This window comes from Oenanthe melanoleuca, chromosome 13 (assembly GCF_029582105.1).
Source record: "Oenanthe melanoleuca isolate GR-GAL-2019-014 chromosome 13, OMel1.0, whole genome shotgun sequence".
Classification (NCBI taxonomy): Eukaryota; Metazoa; Chordata; class Aves; order Passeriformes; family Muscicapidae; genus Oenanthe; species Oenanthe melanoleuca.
Genome location: NC_079347.1, coordinates 6,452,401 through 6,460,925, shown reverse-complemented (window position 1 = coordinate 6,460,925; position 8,525 = coordinate 6,452,401).

The following is an 8,525-nucleotide window of genomic DNA, read 5'->3' as shown; positions in this document are numbered from 1 at the left end:
GCTCTTCTGCTTCATGCTTTCCAGATCTGGGCATGTGTTCTAAGACACATGTAGTTTCTGTGAGGTAAAGTCAAAATGCCAGCCATCCCCTGAGAGGATGCTGATCTAATCAGCAGAATGAAGTTGAGGTCTGGGGAGGAGGTTTGCAGGAGATCTGAGGTCCTGGTGAGACCACAGATTTCCTCTCTGCACCATAGGGGTGGGGACAGGAAATGCCACCTTGTACAGGACACCCAACCAAAGAGTTCCTGACCAAAAAATTCTCTGACCCACAGCAGGGAGAGGGGCCATGGGAGCAGCAGCACCCAAGGGCAGAGCACTGCCAGCTCCAGGACATCAACTTTTGTCACGTTATGATTGACAACTCAGCCCTTCTGCTGCTAGCTGGGGGGACAGGAAGAACAGGCAGACAAAGCCACAAAACAAGTGATATTGCTCAGAGGGGAGTTGGGTGATGGGTCTTGGGGTGATGCAAGCCTGCTCAGCTCTGCCCAAACGTCAGCACTCAGCATTTAGCTGAGGTTGCTGAGCGCATCCTCACAGCATCACACCAGGGTCCCTCCCAGGCACAGCAGGTGCTGAATGCAGCACCCTGACACTGGGGAGCAGGGGAGGGGGGAAAACAGACTCATCTGCACATGTAAAGCCATTGATCAACCCTCTGTGTTCCCCTGCAGGATCCCTGCTCTGGCACACGGCATTCACTCCATCCCCAAACACTGCTGGAGAGGGCTCTGCCCACCCAGGTGTCTTCTCAGGAGAAGGAGCTCTGTGTGTTAGAAGAGCCCTTGGAGGAGCTGCAGAACAACATCTCCCCTGTCCTGTCTGGGCAGTGACACTTCCAGCATCAAGCCCCATACCAGCAGGAAGAGAAGCCTGAGGAGCTGGGTCATGAGGCAGTGCATGCCCTTGGCAGGGCTGGGATGGGATGGCAGTGCCCTCTCCAGACCCATGGCACTGGGTCAGGCTGCAAGGACACGGGGTGGAGGGGCTGCTGTGGAGGTGCCAGGCAGACCTGCCTAGGATGGAGAAAGGCAACACAGGCTCTGGTGGACACCTTCCCTGGTGTCCTAGGGATGTATCCACCCCTCAGAGAGGGCAAGGGCCTGGTAGATGGGGTGATGTGGTAGGAGGGCTCAGGGTGGTGGATGTTGGCAGCCATGAGTGCTGGATGTCCATGCACAGGACATCCCAGTCCCTCAGCATCCGTGCTGGTGCAAGGCTGTGTCCCATCCCTGGGCTGTCCCAGCCCTCCTGCAAGGGCAAGAGAAGCCCTGGAGCCTGCTGGGCCATGGGGAGGCACTGAGCAGCCAGGGTTTGCCCTCCCCAGCAGCTCAACACTCAGGCTCCCAAAAGAGGATGTTTCTGCCCTGAACCTGTGCAGAAATCATCAGTGGTATAAAAATCTATTTAAGACAACAGGAAATTGAGATACTTGATTTCTGTGGGTGTGCTTTGTCCTGGGAAGAGTCTCCCTGCCCTGCTCCATCCTGCTGCCCCATCCCCATCCCTCTGCTGGGACAGAACCTGAACACACAACACAAACACCCAAGACACAGGCACAGCTTCCCTGGGCAAGGCTGGCACCCCTTAGAGCACATCTCACCCTGTGGGACCAACCAGATGATCCCTCCCTGGTCCCTGATGGAGCAGGGGACACCTTGCCATCCCCCAGGAGCAGCAGCACTGCTGGCTCAGAGCTCCCCCTGCTTGCTGTGGGCACAGACCAGCCCCAAGCTCCATCCACACCCACAGTGTCACCCACTGTCATCACCCACAGCGGGGCAGGGCTCCCCTGACCCTGCACATCCCACCCACTCACTCCTCAACATCCCCTGAGCCACCACAGCACCGGGCGTGAGCATCTGCCACCGGTACCTCTGTGGGTTTCACCCTTCCACCAATAATTAAGAGCTCCCAAAGAGCAAGGAAAGCTGAGAGAGGGGAGTTTTGCAGCCCCAGCCTCCCAGCACGCAGCCAAATCCCATGAAAGCACCAGCAAGGTGATGCCCTGGCAGGCAAGGCCCCCTCATGGTCCTCCCTGTGTGGCTTTGGGATAAGGAGCTCTGGGACTCCTGGGCCGAGCCCCCCAGAGCAGATTGAGAAATTGCCTCCTCAGCAGCTCTGCAGAGCAGCAGGAGCCGAGTCCCTGCAGAGGAGCACACGGAGAGCTCTTCTTCCCCAAACAAACCCGGCAGGAGCAGGCCTGGATCGCCTGCAGCATCCACGCTCTGCTCCAGCTCGGAGGAGAACTGGCAAACACACACCCAAACCCCTGCCACCTATGATAACAATTAGAGACTTATCTAATTGCAAAAATAATTGCAATTGAAGTGTTTAATTACCATACTAAGCAGGAAGAGCCGTTTCCTACTGTTCCAGTAGCACTCCCGATCCATCAAACAAGGTTTGGGGCTTGTTTGGGTGTTGGGTTTTTTGGGGTTTTTTTTTGGTTTTCTTTTTTTGATTATTAGATTGCAGCCCCAGGGGATGAAGAGATTTGCTAATTAGGGTCTTGGAGAACAGCTACCAATTCACAAACACTTGCTTTTAATTTCAATACTAACGAGGCTGGAAGGGGGAGAAATCCAAAATGCAGAACATCTGTGGCAGTGCTGGCTGCAGCAGCCCCTCCTCACTGGGCTGATACCGCTCAGGGACCATCCCAGAGAGCACGGGGATGGGCTGGGGAGGGGTTGGCTCAGTGCAAGCACAGCCAGGGTGGAGCTGCTGCTCTGGGTTGCTGCTGTCACCGCAGCCACCACACAAACTAATCCCACCATCGATCATCTGTCTAATCCCCTCAGGGACCATTGGCTTTCTCAGTGATGGGCTAATCCTGGTCCTGAGGCAGCCGTTCAGTTCCCTGGGGGTGCAGCAGCAAAATTTCTCCAGGTGACATTTGGTTTTGTTCTCCTCTAAACTGACAACAAAAGAAAATTTAATTCTCTTGCCAAGCAGCAAGAGAAACTGCTTAGGAAGCTCCTAACCAGCATCTGCTCTGTCAGATAGGAAATATCCCCTGCTAGTGGAGGGAGCACAGGCAGGGCTGGGTGCCAAGTGCACGGGGACATCCCCATCCCCCTGTCCCTGCAGGGGACACAGGAGCTCCCACTGCCCCTGTAAATGGCACCAAACCCTCACCTCGCTCCACCAGCCACCCCAGGGACCCACAGTGCCTGGCTGGGCTTCTTCCACCAAACCACCATTCCCATCCTTGCCACAGCTCTGGGAGGGGTCTAAAAACCTGCAGAAAGGAGGCACAGGGAAGGAGAGAAGCACATGGGAGGCAGGAGCAGCCTCAGGGTATGCAGACCTGCTGTCCCCCAGGAGCACAGCTGAGACGTGGTGGCTGCCACGGCCCAGAGGCAAAGGAGCGTTTTATTTCTTTTAGATAAAAGAGAAACATCAGTAGAATGAGGAAAAAAACTGTGTTGGCTTTTTTTTTTTCATGCTGTCATGTGATTAAACACAGAGGAAACAGAAAGGTAGAGAACGGCCCCGAGCAGTGGAAAATGAGAAACTTTGTGTTAGAAATCTCAAGATTTGATTTGCTGGAATAAAATATATTTTGAGACTACTCGCCAAACAGTTTTAGCTGGGGAATCAAGCCTCTGGAAAGGTTATGGAGCCCATTTCCTCCCCACAAATCTAAAAATTACATTTCCTTGCCAAAGCATCTTGAAACCAAGGACAGCACTCCCTTCCAGCTTGGAGGAGATGACCATGGGGAAGGCATCATCAGGTGCCTTCCTGGCCTCAGCTAAACCCTTCTTGCCCAGCATCTCCCCAGAGCCCAGAATGCCAAGGCAGGCGGTGCCACCACAGGACGGTGGCCATGAGACCAGCAGCATGGTGGTGCCACTGGGAGGGTGGCCAAGGGACCAGAGAGAGAGGACGGAGCCACTAGAGGGCACAAGTATGACAGAAACGCGTCCCCACATCAAGGGACCTCCAGCTTCTTCAGTTCAACAGTGCCAGAGCTCCCCAAAACCCCTCCTCAACCCCACCTCCCAAAAGTGGGCCCGTAGCTCTCCCCACCACTAACACACCTTCTCCTGGTGGCCCAGGACCCCACCAGGCTGAGCTGGCTCTGGAGAGCCGGGTGCCCCTGGCCAGGCAGCGAGATGTGGGTCCTGCAAGGAGCCACCTGCTCATGGCCAAGGGACACATCCAGCATCCTTTTGTCCTTTTCTTCTCCTTCCTCCCCACTGTGTCCTTCAGCCAGTCTCTCCCCTCCCCACTCCTGCAGCTGCTTTCATTAAGGCTCTTGCACCAAACCAAACACCATTTGTCAGGGAAGCAGCTGCCAGAGGCAGCTTTGCTGGAGCAGATGCCCTGTGTCCCCTGGCTCACAGACATTGTCACATCCACCTTCCTGGTGTGCCACCATGTGTGTGCACACTACCTGCTGTCCTCAGTGCAGCATGGATGTTACAGAGCCCTGTTTCCAGATTTATATTCCTTTATATTTCCCAGCCCCATGGGCACACTGAGGCTTCTGTGTGGGTGTGGGAGCCGCACTCAGCACCTGGGCTGCCCCAGCACTCCACCCACCCTGGGTGCAGCTGGCAGGTGCTGTTACCCCGGGGGTGTTTGCACAGCTGTCAGAGCCTCCCAGTGGATCTGCTCTCCTTGCTCACAATTCCCATCCCACGGGCAGCAGATCTCCCTGCCAGCAGGAACCCAGATCCACTGGAGGCAGAGGCAGCAGCACCCTCCGACCCCGTGCACACAGGGCCTGATGCTGATTAAACGCAGCCCTGGTACTGATAATTAATTTCTCAGAGGATGAATTACTTGGGAAAGCTCCAGAATGAATGTTGTTCTTCCTGCCACAGAACTGGTAGGTCTGTTTGGGTTTTACAAAAATCTAACAGCAAAGGGGAAGAACATCCCCTGATGAAGAACTGCAGCTGTGCCCTGGGCAAGGGGTGCCTGCAGGGTTTGGGATCTCTGCTGTGGCTGTTCTCTGGGTGCATGAGGCAGGGCAAGAGGATGTGCTGGCACTGCCCATGTCCCAGCAGTCAGCACACACTCAGAACAGGCTATGGGCATTGGCCAAAAACCCTCCAGCAGCTCCTTAGACCCATCTCAGTGCACACCTTGAGCTGAAACATCCCTGTCCTCCCATGGGACCTGCCCAGGGAACCTCAGGGATCTGTGTGGAGAACACCCACCTCCCCTCACCCCAGCACTGCCTGCCATCCGTGGCTCTGGATGTGGCTGTCCCCAGCACTGCCTGCCATCCGTGGCGCTGGATGTGGCTGTCCCCAGCCCGGGCTGGAGCTGGGGCTGGTCCCCGTGTCCCTGAGCCGCCTGCCGGAGCCGCGCTGGATGCGGATGCGGAGCGAGCAGCCCCTGCAGACAGAGCTATTACGCAGGGCTCTCCATCCCTTTTGCTTAATAGGAAGCATTTTTCTGTTTCATTTCCCTTACCCTTGGAGCTGAAACCGCCTTTCTGCAGCAAAACACACCAAGCTAAGGAAATTATTCTCCCTTTCCAGCTCGCAAACTCCCCTCCCTCCTCCATCAGCAGGAATGAACCCTGCAGCCCAACCCATGCCTGGGGATATTGTACTGTTGGAGGGACAAGCGATCCCCATCCCTGTCCTCCCACGGGCACCTTGGAGACAGCATGGAAAGGGATGCTGAGGGGGCTGCAGGATTCTGTTCTCTCCATGTACAAATCTTACAAATATTCCCAAATACGGCAGAAGGCAAAGCCTGCCCTCGGCTCACCTCCTCTGGCCCTCCCTGAGGGCACTTCACTCGCTTGGCCTGCTTCAAGGCTGAGCTAAGTCCACCATCCATTATTGGGTAATTAAGCTCTTAATTAACAGGCTGATTTCCCCTCAGAGCCCTGCCAGCAGCTCTTGGTCCCTGTGTCAGCTGCATGGCCTGGGGAGTGCTCCTGTCCCAGGGATGGCTCCGAGCTCCTTCTCCTGCCTCCCCCATGATCTGTTCCTGCCAGCCTGGCGCTGGGGCACCATGACCCGGCCTGAAGCGTGAGCCCGCTCCAAAAATGTGCCTGCAGCACAAGTGACAAGCACATGCTTAGGCTCAGAGGGACACCAAGGAGTCGGGGCCAAACAGGGGTGAGACACTGCCACCACGAGTGATGCTTAAGCCTTAAACTCCAAAACTAGAAAACCTCCCAGATTATAAGCCTTAAGAAAAAAAAAAAAAATACAATACTCAAGATATTCCTGCCTAAGGAACAAATCTCTCAGCAGCCTCTGCCGCCAGCATATCCCCTCTGCGTGCTCCTCCCTCCTTCGGGACTGAGCTGGGAAAGGAGGCAGCAGTGCCATGCCCCAACCCCAAGCTGGCTGGACCGTAGGGGATAACATGGAGACCCTGCCCCAGGCTCCCACCAGCCTCCAAACCTCAGAGAGCCGCAGCAAACCAGCCGTGATGAGCCGCCGTCCTCGGTGAGATGGCAGGGGCTGCCCTGCAGCGCTCCGGCTTTCGTGTATTCATCACTTGTCAGCTCCCCTTAGTCGTGAAAAGAGAGTTATCCTCCCCCCGGGGCAGAGCCGTCCCGTTCCCAGCAGGGCTGGGGACACAGGGGGGACGCTGAGCGGTCCCCATCCTGCTGCCGGGGTGTCTGGCTGGGAGGAGAGACGCGAGTTGGCTAATCCGAGGGGAAACTAATTGTGTTTCATTGAGGTTTTATCTCTGCAACTGGCAACATGCTCCTGCAGGAGATTTAGTGTGAAGTTGTCTGGTCCCTGCCAAGAAGGCTGTTTTGGTTTTGTTTTTTTTTTTAGAGAAAACACATTATGCATCAAAGTTGAAATTCAAATCCCTTTTCCTTCATTCTCAGAGTATATTTATGACACTCCCGATATTCCTCGGTGCATCATGGTTTGTGGGAAGCCCCCAGTTACTGCAGAAGCCCGGGACCAGCTCAAAGAGCCACCTGAACTTCTTCTGATTTATGTTTTTTCCCTTTGCTTTAAACTGTTGGTGCTTGAATGGGGGACTGTGGGCAGGAAGGGATGAAGCTGATGCACATGAATGGCTCCAGGTGAACTCCTTCCAGGGCTTCCTAACCTCGGGTTGCTCCTCTCCTCCCAGCCCTGCTCTAATTTCCTAATTTCCACACCGCCTTGCCCCTCGTGTGCAGTCTGGTGCCTGCAGTCTCATCCTGCATGGAGTTGGCAGCAAATCGAGTGTTTTTCCCTAAAGATGCCTCCACTTCTCCCTCCGTGGGGGTTTAGCAGGTTTCGAGTACAGCCATGCCAGGAGGTGAATCAGCCCAGCCTGGAGCCTGCACCAGGAACGGGAAGAAAGAGGAGGGGGCACAAGGAGGGGCAGTCCTGTGAGTGCAGAGGTGGAAAACAGGGCTGCAGCCCTCTCATCCAAACCCTTTTTGGGGTGTAAACCCACCTGGTTTGCTGAAGCAGGCTGGGAGGGTGGATGGGCTCCAGCAGCTCCTCTCAAGGTGTCAGGACGAGCCCAGCATCTGCAGTCACTGGAAAATCACGCTCCATTTCCAGAAAGGAAAGCAAAGTGTAAATCTCCCTCTCAGGCACACATTTGTTCCTCTGCAGCAAGAAAAGTGGCGAAAGCTTTAATTTCCAAGCTGGGAGGGAGAGACATCCATCAGCAGCACCCCGGGTGCAGAGGAAAAAAACATCAATTCTGGGATTACACCAGTGGCCCCCGAGATTTCTCCCTCCCTGGCTGCAATCCAGAAACACTGCAGGTTCCTCTGCCGGCCCCGCAGCTCTTACCTCTCACTGTGTTTGGGGGAAATCTGGATACCTTCTGGTCATGAGGGTGGTTATTGCACCAGTGTTTGCCCACAAGTGCCAAGCTGAGGGGAGGCAGGGATTCCCCTGGCTGCATTTCACATTCAGAGCAGGCTGGCCGTAGTGCTCAGCTCTCCCCAGAGATTCCCTTCATAAGAGGGAGCAAATTCCACTTATCTATCCGGGGGAAATTTGCATTTTAAATATCCCAACTCCAAATGTCACCCAGTTTGATCCCCCAAGCTGAACAAATGCAGTGGAGCAGGGAGGGGGCCAGGGTGGCTCACCAGTGTGAACAGCCAGGAAGAAAGGAAAAAACCAAGGTTAAAAGCATGTACAGATGTTTAATCTGTGCTGAGGATGAGGATGGGAGCAAACACAGCAGAGACCTTCCCCCTCTTCCAGCCTCCATCGGGCAGGACACAGGGGAACAGGTATCCAAGGCTCCAACCATTAAGAATTAGGGATTTTGTGTTTGAGATTTTGTTTACACAATAAGACTTAAGACTGCATGGAGTGTAGGTGGATTCTCCCCGGTGCCTGCAGAGGGATTAGTGCCTATAAAGCAGCCAGAACGAGCTAAAAATTGGAGAGATCAAAGTGCAGGAAGAGGAATCCCACGTTCTCAGGGAAGGGAGGAGAGGGGAGGAAGAGGGCAATGGTCAAGCCCGAGACAATTGAGGCTGCTGGCCCTGGAGAGCATGGGGAAAGGCATGGAGCATCCTCAGAGTGCAGCTGCAGGGATGCCAGAAGGCATCTCAGGGA